Source organism: Rhinolophus sinicus, linkage group LG07, assembly GCF_036562045.2.
Source record: "Rhinolophus sinicus isolate RSC01 linkage group LG07, ASM3656204v1, whole genome shotgun sequence".
Classification (NCBI taxonomy): Eukaryota; Metazoa; Chordata; class Mammalia; order Chiroptera; family Rhinolophidae; genus Rhinolophus; species Rhinolophus sinicus.
In genome coordinates this window covers 13103258-13117906 of record NC_133757.1, presented here as the reverse complement: position 1 = coordinate 13117906, position 14649 = coordinate 13103258, and the positions used below count along the sequence as shown (strand labels likewise).

General features: G+C 38.1%; 1 protein-coding gene across 1 annotated transcript in view; it reads right to left on the bottom strand.

Moving 5' to 3' along the window:
- ABLIM1 (actin binding LIM protein 1) overlaps positions 1-10860 on the bottom strand; it is a 280514-nt gene extending 269654 nt beyond the window's left edge. Inside the window, exon 1 of the mRNA XM_074339011.1 lies at positions 10800-10860. The gene's annotated coding sequence lies outside the window, so the exon portion shown is untranslated. The remainder of the gene's footprint in view (positions 1-10799) is intronic.
- Positions 10861-14649: the final 3789 nt, after the last annotated feature.

The window sequence follows — 14649 nt, the reverse complement described above, 5'->3', positions numbered from 1 at the left end:
CGTCAAAGTTGAGACCTCATAAATAGAACCCCTTAATCGGTCCGGATAGGAGGTTGTCTTCAGTCATCTCCCCATTACAATGGTCCTTCCCTTACTACAAATACTGATGCTACATCATTAATGATTCACCTTTGGTTGTCACTGTCTTTCCTAATGTGTTACTCTTTGCTTCCTCCAAACCATTCTTCCCATTTCTCCTCCCATTCACCACCTAAAGACTCACACACACACACACACACACACACACACACACACAAAAACAAATACATACTATGTTTCAACAATATTACATGTAGGTCCCTCAAATAAATCATGATTTCCTCTGCCTGGAATGCTGATTCCTTCCTTATTTTTATAACTAACTGTTCCCCAGGTTTTCAGAGTCATCCCCCTTACTGGAAGCTTTCCTTGTTCCCACCCATTCCTTCCTTCTCTAATTCCAATCATTGTTCTGTAACACTGTCAGAGCACCACCTTGTGTAGAAATGATGTTTACAGATTGGATTTGATTCTTCCCTGTATCACATCCCCCATCACACAAAATGGGCTCCTTAAGAGTGGAAGTTTGGCCTCATTGGTCTTTTTTTTTTTTTGATTTTTTTTTTTTTATTGGGGAAGGGGAACAGGACTTTATTGGGGAACAGTGTGTACTTCCAGGACTTTTTTCCAAGTCACGTTGTTGTCCTTTCAATCTTAGTTGTGGAGGGCGCAGCTCAGCTCCAGGTCCAGTTGCCGTTACTAGTTGCAGGGGGCACAGCCCACCATTCCTTAAGGGAGTTGAACCGGCAACCTTGTGGTTGAGAGGACACAATCCAACCAACTGAGCCATCCAGGAGGCAGCTCTGCTCAAGGTGCCGTGTTCTATCCTAGATGCAGGGGCGCTGCCCACCATCCCTTGCGGGGCTCGAGGAGTTGAACCGGCAACCTTGTGGTTGAGAGCCCACTGGCCCATGTGGGAATCGAACTGGCAGCCTTCGGAATTAGGAGCATGGAGCTCCAACCACCTGAGCCACTGGGCCGGCCCCTCATTGGTCTTTTTGTCTTCTGCACCTCATGCAATGTTTGGTATTAATATTGGGTGGACTTTACTCTCTCCAGTGTTCCATGCTGCCTTGTTCCACTAGAATAGCAGGGCCATTAGAAGCCTCATCTCCAGGGCTGTTTGACATTGATTGTTTTAAGGTATATTTCCTAAGGTCACACAAGTGCCAAAACATGAAGAAAGCAGTAATTCTTCTTGGAGTAAAGTGGAATCACCAATGATTTATTCTTTCTTAATGATAACACTAGCTAACACTTACATAACTTGTTTCATCTTTATAATCACCTTCCGAGGGAGGCAGTATTGTTTCCCCCATTTTCCAGGGGAGTAAAGTGAAGCAGAGAGAGGTTAAATAAGTGCCTGGATATGGGTTGTCTGGTTCCAGGGACTATGAAATTAACCACTGTGCTATCCTTCATGCCTTCCTGCCTCCCTTGTCCCTTTCTCTTAAATTTTAACTACTAAGTAAGATATTAATATATCCATATTATAAAAAATTCAGAAACGAAGCAAATGACCACTTTAATCCAACTTTCGCCCAAGTCCAACTTTCTTCCCCAGAGATAATCACTGCTATTTGTTTGATGGGTATCCTTCAAGATCTTTTTTCTTTGTTTATATACATATATAATTGTATGTATGTGTACATATACAGAGAGATATTTTTCTACAGATTGCTGTTTTCATTTAACAATTTGTCTTAAAGACCTTTCCATATTAAGCCATATAGGTCTATTTTATTCTTTGCTGCAGAGTATGGATGTATCCCATAGTATGGATGTGTCATAGTTTAGTTAACCATTTTTCCTTTCTTGATAAGTCATGTTGTTGTTTTTTATTTCACTGTTATAAACAATGCTACATTGAATATCCTTGAATGTGTCTCTTCATGATTACTTGCAAATGTATGTCTAGGAAAGACACTTAGAAATAAAATCGCTGCAGCTGAAGGTTGCATCGATTTTTTTTTAACGGTAACTCACAAGTTGCTCTCCGGTGAACAGTGACTTTTATTGATTGCCACTGACAGACTGCAAGAGTTGAGGCTGCTGTGTTTCCAGGAAATCAATGCTGTATATAAGCACTCACACTCTAACACGGGACGGAAAGCCCAGGTCTTCTCTGGTCATGACTTCATCTTCAGCAGGGAGGAGTTTTGATATAAGTTGTAGAACAGATAAAGTCCTTGAGAACACACAATGAGAATTTCCCAAAAAAGGTGGCAGTGGGTCAAAGCTTTCTTTCTCCTCTTGAGTCTCTCTTTTCTGTATTTTGTAACCTGTGTGATCAGACCAAGCCTACGGGTGTCCCCTTATCCCTGAAAGGTCACACTGGACAGGGCAGGGTTCAGGGTGAAGAGAGCATAGCGTGAGCAGTTCGGGAAAATTCTGCTCGAATCCTTTAAGGAAGATGAGGGCAAGAGACCAGAGCATATGAGGACTAAAGATTTAGCTAGAAGTAGTATGCAATTGCCTGAGGGTCCCTTGTATACACTTCTCATAACTCTAGAAAAGTCACAGTAGTAGTGGCTAGTGGTTTTTAGTGACATCAGAACCACTCACTTCTCATGAGATACAACCAACAAGTATTTGAATAAATTCCTTTCCTTAAATGATTTTCAAATTTGATGCAAATACTAGTGTTATTTTATATAGGTTATTTATGTTATTTTCAATGCTATGAACATATATTACTTATGTTATTTTAAATTTTGTTTTACTTGAATGTACTCAGTATCGTAAGTTGATGTTACTCTCTGAGCCCTTTTTAAATAATAAATGGAGCTCAATTCTTGCACTTTCACTGGGTGTTCTAATGATAAACAAGCTGCATTTTAAATATAAGATTAAAACTGCGGAACTCACTGATATCAAACTAAGTGACAAAATTTATAATCATATAACCAGAGATTAGCATCACAGTGTAACTTATTAAATTTCCAAAATCCAAATATGCTCTTTCCATATGTGTTTGTTCAGGGAAAAACAAAGGCATTTATGGCCTAAAAATTTTATTGGTGCTTTTCTCTGTTATCCTAGTTAGGTTACCATAAAGATTTCAATTGTTATCAGCAATTCTAGCTCTTTGTCTTACTAGTACATGCTTAGTATTAATAATTCAAAGCATAAATACTAGGATGTTCTGCGTAAGTTAAGGCTACCCATTTGTGAAACTAGGAAGTGAGAATGTCCTGAGTTTTAATACTGCCACCTTCAGGACGAGTCTTTATTCAGGAATTCTAGAAAGCTAAAAATTAAATAAAAATTTTAATTTAACTAAATTTAATAAATTTAATTTAGTTGCCCTACCCTTCCCCCCAAAAAGTTGCCATTTATCACATACTCTAGACCAGGCCTTATGTTAAGAACTATTTAATACTTCTTTCACTACTCCTATAAGGTAAATTCTTATTTACAGATTCATTCACTCATTTAACCAGGAACTAAACAAGGGGCTGAGATAAAGAATAATGAAAAGGTAGATTTTAATTGATTTGATAATTCAAGGAACAGAAGGCGCTCACCACAGAAAGAGCAAGGAAAAGATTACTCGGACACGGGGTGCAGATACAAAAGCTCTATATGGGGGGGGGGGGGAGCGTTGACATGTTCAGGGACAAGACACCCAACCACTGTGGCCCGGAGCAGAACGTAAATGAAATTGAATGACTATACCTCAAGTTGGACAGATAAGCGGCAACCAGATCAAAATCCTGAAATTTTATTTTTAAACTAAAGGTAATGAAAGAGCATTTAAGAATTTTAAGCAGGCAAAGGGTGTGATCTGATTTACATTTTATGATCCTTTCTTTGCTGCTACATGGAGATGGACTGGAGGGGAGAAAGAATGGAAAGAATGGAAGTGCCTAGATCAGTTTGGAGGCCGTTAGAGTAATGGAGAGATGATGGTAGCCCAGAATGTGAGGGCAATATGAATGGAGAATAAAAGTAAGCGTCAAAAGATGTTTTGAAGGTATAATTGACAGGATTTGTTGCTGGATCGGTCATGAAGATGAAGGACGAGGAAGAATCCTGGATGACCCTTAGGGTTTGGGCTGGGATAATCAAGTACAGAGAGGTTCCATTTACTGAAATGGACAATGTGCAGATGAAGAACACAAGCAAGAGGAAGGTTTGTGCAATGAAATCTGGAACTTGGTTTCGGCCATGAGTTTGAGCAGTCCACAAGACATCCAGTATAAATTTAAATACGTGGCTTGATGTGTGAGTTTAGATCTTAGAGGGGAGGTCTGTGCTGCAGATAAAGTCTCAATCGATCAGCATAATGGTAACATTTAAATACACGGAAATTAGTGAGAGTACTTTAGAAACTATTATAGTATAGGAAAGGGAGAAGTGAGGCTCTTCCTTTAGGAGTGCTAACATGTAGTAGCGGGATAAAGAACCAGACAAGGAGAAGATGGAGGAGCTCAGATGGGAGGAAAACCAGGAGAGAGTGGTATTGAGTAAACAAGAAAAAAAGAGAGTTCGGGGAAGGCAAAATTGGTAACCTATAGGCAACAGTGTGCGAGTAAATGTTTAACAAATGGCTGTGGTGGGGAAAAGGCTGATTTGTAGCATTTGTGGATCTCCACGGTATAACTACTCTCACCTTGGCTAATTTCAAGCTATCAGCATACCTTCGCTGAACTTGGTTTGGGGAAAGATGCACACAAATAGCTATCAAGCAGCACGACTATCGGACTCAGGGACAACACAACTGCTGAGGCGGGCATGAGATGAAGACAGGAAAATGTGCGTTGAATTGGACCACAGGCAGGTCTTCAGACCCTACTAAGAGTTATCTCTGGACTACGGGGGCAGAAGCCGCACTGAAGTGGGATGAGGATGAAGGTAAGAAAGGAAACACAATGTATAACTTTCCAAAAGAAATACATGGTAGCTGGAGGGAGGCGTCAAGATTTTTTTTAAAATGAAATCTCAATGAGATTAAGATTTCTGCCCTGAGAGGCATCAAATAAATGGTGGGGATAGGATTTGAACCTTGGATTGTCTGACTACAAAATTTATGCCTTATTCAGAGTTTCCTGGACCAAGAGGAAAATATTTATAATTACAAATTACTCTTATAATTATAAAAAGACTTAACAGATTTTCTATTTGCAGAGTAATACTGGAATACTACAGCGAAGCATATGGAAACCGTTAGCTAGTCAAGTTCAACACAACAGCATATGACCAGACAGTGCCACCTAGTGCAACGTTTACTTGGCAGATAAACTTCCATTCCATTTTACAGCTTATAAATGAACACACATTAAAATACCTGAGAACTAAAATACCTAAAGGTGCTACCTTCAAAACTCATGATTTCATAGATTCTGATTCTTAGGTAGTTTCACAACATTACATATGGGAAGGGCCTGCGTCCTGTGTTTTGTATAGTACTAAGTAAATACAAAGCTCAGCAAATAATGAATAAGGGTAGGAACCAGAGAGGGATGTCACTTTTCTGTAAAAAAAATTAAAGGCTCTTGCATTGAAACTTAAAAGAAATTATAATTATTCTTCCCTAGAAAACAGTGTGCAATGATGGAATAAGAAAGTTACTTAGGGACTTTATTGGATTTCCTGGGGATGTTTTGCCTTTGGCTTTGTAAGAAGACAGACCTTTTTGATAAGAACAATCATTCTTAGCAGAATGGGTGAGGGGTGGAGTGCCTAAGTGTAGATGCAATAGACATTTGAGGTTCTATTTTTATAGTATAATTCTATCACCATGAATAAATCACCATGTGTAAATACATATATGTAAATATATAAAATATATATGTAAATACATATAAATATGCATATCACCATGTGTAAATACAATTATAAAGTTATAGCTATATTTGGGGATTGTAACATTAAACTATCATAATGATAATAGTTTTGAGTGAGCAAATACAAAATCTTATCCTAATAGAAATAACTCTCTAAGAGCATCAATGTAATTATTTCTTTTTCTTCTTAATACTTACATTATAGAATTATATTCAGTTTTTTAAAAATAGGAAAAGACTTATTGCTATTTTTTAAAGAGAGAAAAATAGATTACTTGTAGATAATTTAACTGTCTGTTAGAAAACCCAAGTATAGTAATACTACTTGAACTGTAGAGTATATTCTAAAACAAAAATAACCATACAAAAATCAATAGCTATATTACACATCAGAAGTAGTCTGTTAGAAAGTGTAAGGAAAAAAGATCCTACTTACAATATCCTAAAAAAACCCACAAAATTCTCAAAATATCATTAAAAGTATAAAAGGCACTGTAGCTCACTAGAATTGGACCACAGGTGGGTTGTGGAAAGATGAGGACTGAATTATATTTAGTTTTGAGCCACTTCAAAATATATCTTTCTCTTGTGACAACTTCATTTATATAAGAAATAATATTAAACAAAATTTTAAATAGCCTTATTAAACAATGGAGGATAAATAATACAGTATTAAACTTAGATTTACCAAACAGCACCCATGAAATTATTTGATCAGACTGCCACCTACAGGTGGCAAGAAAAGCCACGTGGCCCTTGTAAAATGTCATCAGTACTAAAGAAAAAGGGTAAGGCTGCCAGATACAACAGAGAACCCTCACTTGAAATGGCTTTCCGTTAATAACCAATATTTTTGTAGTATGTCTCAAACATGTCACGTGACATGCCAATACTGAACAATTATTCATTGTTTACTTGGAATTCAAATGTCACTGCACATCCTATAGTTTTACTTGCTAAATCTGATAACCCTTAAAAACGGAGATAATAATGCTGGCCACACTCTGCTGCTTAAAAGCTTTCAAAGGTCTCTCCCTGGCCTCAGGAGAAGGCGGGAGCATCTTAACATGGCAGATAAAAAACATTCAAGTCTGCTCCCATCGTGCTCCTCCCTGTCTTAGCGCCAGCTTCCCATCAACATCAACAATCCTCGTTTTGCTCAGGCAGTTGGCTTAGGCTAGAATATACAGGTTCCTGGTTTGTCTGTCTTTTAATATTGTTTATGATAATTTTATTATATAGTTCATATCCTACCTTCGGACTTATTAAATGAATGTCAAAATTATAATAGCAGACTATAATTAAATAATGCATTACTTCAAGGAGATAAAAACTAACGAGAACACATAACTTACACAAAACCATAACCTTGAAAAGACACATTGGAAAATATTTTATTTCCAGCAAATTTTGTGGTCTTATTTAAATGTTAATGAAAGAAAAATCCTAGTGAACTTAAATTGTGAGTGTGTGTGTGTGTGTGTGTGTGTGTGTGTGCGTGCGCGTATCTGGCTATATAATTTCCAGGGCCCCATGCAGTATGAATATGTGGAACGTTTTATTCAAAAATTATTAAGAATTTCAAATGGTAATGGCACAGCATTAACCCAAGCATGAGCCCTTCTAAGAGCAAGGTCATGACTGCACAGGTCACATGTCCTGCATATATATTATTTTCCCTAACTGAATTGATTTAGAAGTGAAGCATCTCTCAGGGAAGTTCTTTTTTGCTAAAATTAGAAGTATATGAGTGAGTTAAAATGGTGACGTTTTGAGATCTTGCTAAGTGGATCTACTAAATAACCAAGAAGAAAATAAAGGTTATAAGAATGCAGACTCTGTAATTCAAGGCCTGGCTTCATGGCTGCCTGAAGGACACATGGGTTGGCTTTAGGGATCTACATACTCCTTCTAAATACAATCAAAACACTGTGTGTGTGTGTGTGTGTGTGTGTGTGTGTGTGTGTGTGTGTGTGTGTGCATGTTTCAGAGGAAAGCTTTCACCTTATTCCCAAAGGGGTCGATAACCCAAAAAAGGCTTAAGAAGCACTGTTCTATGAAATTATTTCTCTTTATTTTGAATTTATTTCTCTGGACAGCCATGCTCTGTTTAAAGAAGCCTCTGCTGGTAACTAGTTGAAAAACTTTAAATATAAAAACGTTGTGCAGATTTTTAAAACTACTTTATTTCAGAATATGGAAGAGAAATATAAAAAAATATATTACATTAGGATACCTGATGGTTTAGTAGGTCCCCTTAGTAAGACATTAATACATCACAGAAATTTCATTTACTAGGTATCAAGACTAAAGAAGTAGAAAACTGAAAATGTTTCCTTCCTTAAAACGTTTTTCACTGGGCTTCCAGGACACCACTCCTCTGTCAGTCTCCTCCTACCTACTACTGACTGCCTCTGCTTCAATCTTTTCGTGGGCTTCTCCTCTTCTCGCTGTCAGGCCTTGAACCTCTTCTTCCTTCATCGCTATATACTCCTTAGATAATCTAATGCAGTCCCGGGACTTCAACTGCTGTCCACATGTTGATGATTTTCAAATTTACATTTCTAGTTTGCAACGCTCCCTTAAACCCCAGACTTCTGTATTCTGCTGTCTTCTCAATATCTCCATGTGGGGGATTTAATCGACATCTCAAAGTAAAAACGGCCAAAATGAGCATCTGATTTTCCACGGTTACGACTCCCACAGTCTTCTCTCCATTTCAGCAAATGGCAACCCCATTCTTCTGATACTCAGAACAAACAAAATCTCGGAGGAATCTTTGTCCCTTCTCCCTCCATATCATCCATTGGCCGAAGAGGTCAGCTTAACTTTCAAAATACTTCCAGATGGATATATAGTCAAAATTCATCTACATCCTTAACCCGAGCCACCATGATCTCTCTTACCTGGATTATGGCAAAAGTCTCTGTGATGGGAATAAGCCTGGCAGTGAAGGAGCCAAACTGAATGGTGGCCCAGTTGCTGCACTCTAGCATCCATCCCTCTGTTCACACTGAAGCCATGCTTCCCAAGGTCTGCTTCCAGCCAGTGGCAGCACGGCAGGAACACTGGGGCAGGCCCACTGCTGAGAGATGGGGGACTTCTCTGATGGGTGGCTTTGGCTCAAGGACTCCCCATCGGCCTTACCAAACTTTCATAGAAGAGCACTGCAGCTTCACTCTTCCATCGAACCCTTCTGTCTCTTTCTATCCACCACCTAGGTTAGAACTTCATTTCAGTCTGAAGACTCTCAGCACCTATTCTGCCACTCCCTCCATTTCCCCTCGTAGGTGTTCCTCTTAACACATCTCTTACACATCTAATCTCAGTCTGGCTTCTCAGAGGACCCGGACCAACACAGTCTACTAACTGGTCCTCCTGTTCCCATAATTACACTCCCACAGTCTCTTCGCACAGCAGCCTGAAGCGATCACATTAAAACCAAACCCCTCACCCTGGCCTGCAGACTACAGACCTGGCCCTTGCTTCCCCACAGATCTCATCTCCTCTTTGCTGGCTCTATGGCGACACAAGTCTCCTGGCTACTTCTGGACACATAGGTATGGTTTGCTTGCTTGTCTTTTTCTTCGGAACGCTTTTGCCCCAGACATATACATACCTTGATCTCTCTCCTCGTTCACACCTGTCACTCTCTACCCTCTTATCTTGCTTTATTTTTTTCTTCATAGAATGTAATCACCATTTGACATATTGTATATCTATTTTATTCATTTGCTTGTTGACGCTCTTCCCCCACTATAGCACAAGTGCCATGAAAACAGAGATTTTGTATGTTTCATTCACTCTCATATCACCAACACAAATAAAAGTACCCGGCACATAATAAACAATAAATGTTGAATGAGTGAATTCTTACTAAAAACCATGTATAGGGTCGTACAATTCAAAGGAATTCATAAACACAAGTTTGATTAGAGACATCTGAGTTTTCTGAAGAATGAACACACAACTCGAAAACTTAGTACTATCACTAATTAAAGACACATATTTTTGTTTTCTTATTTTTGCTGATTATAGAAAAACAATGCTAAATTTTTATAAAACAATATTCAAACTACACATTAATCACTAACCTAATACAACATATGAAATAGCATTTTATCTCAAGCAAGCTTAAGCCACACGTAATTAGCTGAATTATAACCAGGAAAGTGCTAAAATGTCAAGGGAGTGAAAACTGTCTTTCTATGACTCTCAAGAGAGTAAGTAATACTGGCAAATCTATTTTTTCAAGTGCAGTGAAAAAAAATACAAAAACGTTCAACAGTCTCCCTAATGCTGAGAATATATGACAGCAAATTAACTTACTGACTGTAATAAGGAATAATTGGAAATACATCTGAATTTTTGTGGGAGTTAATAGAACTAGAGCCTTGAATACATTTGAGATTAATTTTTAAAATAATCATGTTCTAGTGAAACCAAACCTACTTTTCTACTTCCCCCCTTATTTTTCTAGCTATGTTCTTAAGGAAAGAAAAAACAAAATAAGAACATTGTATAATTACATTTTGAATATCCAGACCTAAACCATAAGTCAAAAGGGCACACAAAGCTTCTCTATTACGTACATCCAAAGGGCAGACGCTATGGCATGGAAATAGAAGCCACAAAGTGCCTTTCTGGCATTCTGCCTTTCTCTGAATATTACATTTAGAGACAACAGACAAAAATGCAGACACTAGATCCTGTCACTGATTCACTGCACAGGAAAGTCAGAATTATTGAAGTATTTAAACGATACAACTAATGCCGGGTCCTCTGTGTCATTCTTGTCAAGTGGTTAAAAGAAGCCAAGTAGAAATTACGTTTCTCGTTTTACCCCTAAGCTATTGCACAAAATTGAATCAGTCATCTCAACCCTTCTAGAAATTGTGGCAAAAAGATAATAAGCATGCTTTAGAAATGCTTATGCATTACTTATATGGTGAGGACAAAGAAAATATTTACCTTACTGAATCTTATTCTGCATTCCATGAAGAAGCATGGCCCGTTTTTCATTTTATGTTGCCTATGAACAAAACAGAATTACGATCAATTAAACATTTTTAGACAGTGACTAACACTTCCTGAGGGCATGTGTGTCCGGTACAAAAGAAGTCCAAGGTATACCAGCATCCAGTGTGATCTCATAGAACACTGAGTCAAGAATCAGGAGCCCTTTGTTCTCATTGTAAATCAGCCACTCACTAGCTTTGTGATCTTGGGTAAGTTACAAAAACTTGCAGTCTTATTTATCTTTGCTGCTTAATAAATTATCTCAACCTTAGTGGCTTAAAACGACAAACATGTATTATCTCCATTTCGGTAGGTTAGGGATTTGAAAGTGGCTTAACTAGTTCTGGCACAGAGATTCTCATGAGGTCACCATCAAGATGTCACCTAGAGATGAGTCATCTGAAGGCTCAACTGGGGCTCAAGGATCCGCTTCCAAGCTCCCTCACATGGCTGCTGGCAAAGGTTTCAGCTCCTCACCATGTGGTCTCCCCACAGGGTTGCTCATGATATGGCAGCTGGACTCCTCCAAAGTGAGTAACCCGAGAGTGAGAGAGCCACTAGACAGGAGCTGCAATATCCTTTACAACCCAATCTCAGCAGCAACATACATCACTTCTGCTGTACTCTATCGTTCCTGTAAACCCACCTTGGCACACTGTGGGGAGGACTGCACAGAGTGTGAATACCAAAAAATGGGGATCACTGGGGAACATGTTGGAAGCTGGCTACCACACTCTCTGACCTCAGTTTCCTCATCTATAGAGTGAAGTCTTTTCATTCGATGATCCTAGAGGTTGGTTATCTCCTCTCTCCCCAGTCCAGACCTTGCTTTTCACTCTTATGCACAAGTTCCTACTTCTTTTAGCGTTAAGCCATACGGCAATACCGACTTCCACCCCTCCCTGGTGCTGCCATTTATATGCTTCCTGGTCACTGTTACCCCATCACCGTGATTTAACACCTGGCATACAGTTGTGCTCTCACTGCAAGTCCTGTCATCATCCTAAGACTTCCATGTCCTCATGGATGACCCATCTTCACCACGGCCTTTCAGTTCCTAACCTTCTTATCTCCAATGCCCTTCTCATCCACTCCATTTCACAACCCATTCCACAGCAACACCCTGAGGTCAGCACCAAAATGGTTTAACTTTGCAAACAATAAATTCAATCATCACTCTTTCACTGTAACTTCCTATCTTTCTAATTCTCTGGTTAACTCATTCTGAGATGGGTCCCCAGACCTGGTAGGAACCTCCAGGAAACCGTCACATCTCCTTTCTCTCATTCCTCCTATTTTTTCACACTTCACATTAGATTTTAAAGTCCACCCCTTGACCCACATTCTGGATAGAGTCCTCAGCTCCGTTGTCTCATGATCTTTCTGTCACACCTGCCGGGGAAAGCCTTAATTCTTATTCATTTCAACTGACTACCCTGTACCTTCTCTTTTACCTAAAACCAAGTTACTGAGGCTGCTGGTGAAAATTACATAACAGTAGAGACTAGATTCATGGTCCTCACATTAACACAGGCTTCCAAAGTTGTTGACCAGCTCCAGAGTCAACGTTTCCTTAGTCAGCTCTCTCTCTTTCCAGTCCTCACAGAGGTTATTTCAAATAGTCTCCATTTTTCTCAAGCTCCAAACACACACACACACACACACACACCCCTCCCATCATCTTCATTCGTTCTTTTACTTCCCAAAGAAGATAAAATCCATTTACCTGAAGACACTTTGTGTCTGGACCCATTCTTTCCTCCTTTCCTCTGGTTACACTGAAAGATGAATTTAGCCTTCAATTTGAAGTCAGTCCCTGCTCCTGTGCTTGAAATTTCATTCCTACTCACCTTCTCATAAACCCTGATATTTTTAAATATATCTCACTTCACCTTCCTGTCTTCCTGCTATAGTCCCTTATTTTATTCTACTGACTTCCCCCTTGGTCTAAAACTGTGTAGTCTGATATGGTGGCCATGAGCTAGCCACATGTGGCTACTGAGCACTTGAAATACAGCTAATTCCAACTGATAAATCCTCACCAGGTTTCAAAGAATTTCTATTTTAAAAATATGTATATATAAATTATCTCATCAATCACTTTTTATATTGATTACATGTAGAGTGTATGGCTCTCTAAGGATGAGAAGGTTAGGTGGGACAGGATAGTCATCTTGACCTCTAATTCCTGCATCTTCCATTATGTGACCTGGCATTATGACATTATCTGGTCTACTTTATCTGAATGACACAATACGTTTTCCTCCGTATTTATACAAGGTTAAATTTCTCACACCGTTGAACTTATAAAAAATGTGACCTTTATTTGTGAAGTAAAAGAAATTATTTGCTATTTTAATATCAATTGTGTTCATAAAGTAGGTAACAGTGTAATGACTATTTTTTATCCAGGGAAGTTAAATGCAGCTACTTTCAATCTCCTTTATATAATAATGGTCTACCGTATACTTTACTATATAAAGTATGTAGTATCATATACTATACAATGTATACTAGTATTTATATGTGAGATTAATAATTCTGCTGATGCTATTCATTTTTTAATATGGGGCATTTTTGGATTTCAGCCAGTGAAACCCATTTTGGACTTCTGACCTGTACAACTATAAGATAATAAATTTTTATTGTTTTAAGCCACTAAGTTCGTACTACTTTGTTAGAGCAGAAATAGGAATCTATTACACCAATTTTCAACTTGGAAATCTTTTGATAGTTGTGACTTATCTGTTAGCTTTTACATGATGTCTACTCCTGAACAGACATAGTTAATTTTGATACAGTAAAATCCCTCAATCTTTCTCTTTATGGTTTGCCTTTTGGGGTCTGTTTAAGAAATCTTGGCAGAGGATATCCATCTCATCCTGCTACTGCCCAAGATGTCATCCTGCTACCTCCTTTGTAAATTCCCTTAATAAACGCTTGATATAATGAAAAAAGAGAAAAAGAAAATTTTCCCAAAGACCCTGCAACTCCTATTCTTGAGTGTACCCCCAAAAATTGTATTCCATTATGCAAAAGGATTATTGAGTAGAAGTATGAGAGGGGAAAATATAAAGAAGCAATAACTAGATAAAAAGGGTTTATAGCATTAATATTATTTTAATGATAAATGCAAATGAGGAGTGATACAAATTATGATTTTGTGATTAAATAACGTCTAAAGGGAAAATCTTAGACCATAAATATACTGTCCAAAACTGACCAGAGAAGGTAAAATACATTAAATAAAATTAGCAGAGACAATGCTTCGGAGAACAATGAAAATCTTCATATCTTTAAGAGATAGAAATATGACATTAATGCAAATTGTGTGTGGAATTTCTGTTGACTTTTTAAAAGTGAGAAAATAGTTGTAAATGTACAGAATATTAAATCTAATTTTCCAATACAAAGTGTGAATGTTGAACGAGGATAAAAGAAAAAATGATATAGTAGAGTGACTAGTAAAGAGCTGTCGACAACAAGACAAAAGGCCCAAAATGGAGTCACTTTGCTAAGCCCCACATAACCAAACTGAGACTTAATTTAATTACAATTTTAGCTCTCTCAGAATGGAATCTTACAGCAGCTAAGCAGGAATTGCCTGATTAGCCCTAGAGAATAATCCCCTTTAGGAAAGTAACTTTGCAATAACCAACTACTTTAAAAATTTTTTCCATTACAGTTGATATTCAATATTATTTTATATTAGTTTCAGCAGTACAGCATAGTGGTGAGACATTTATTAATATATAATTTATGAAGTTATCCCCCCACTCAGTCTAATACTTATCTGGCACGA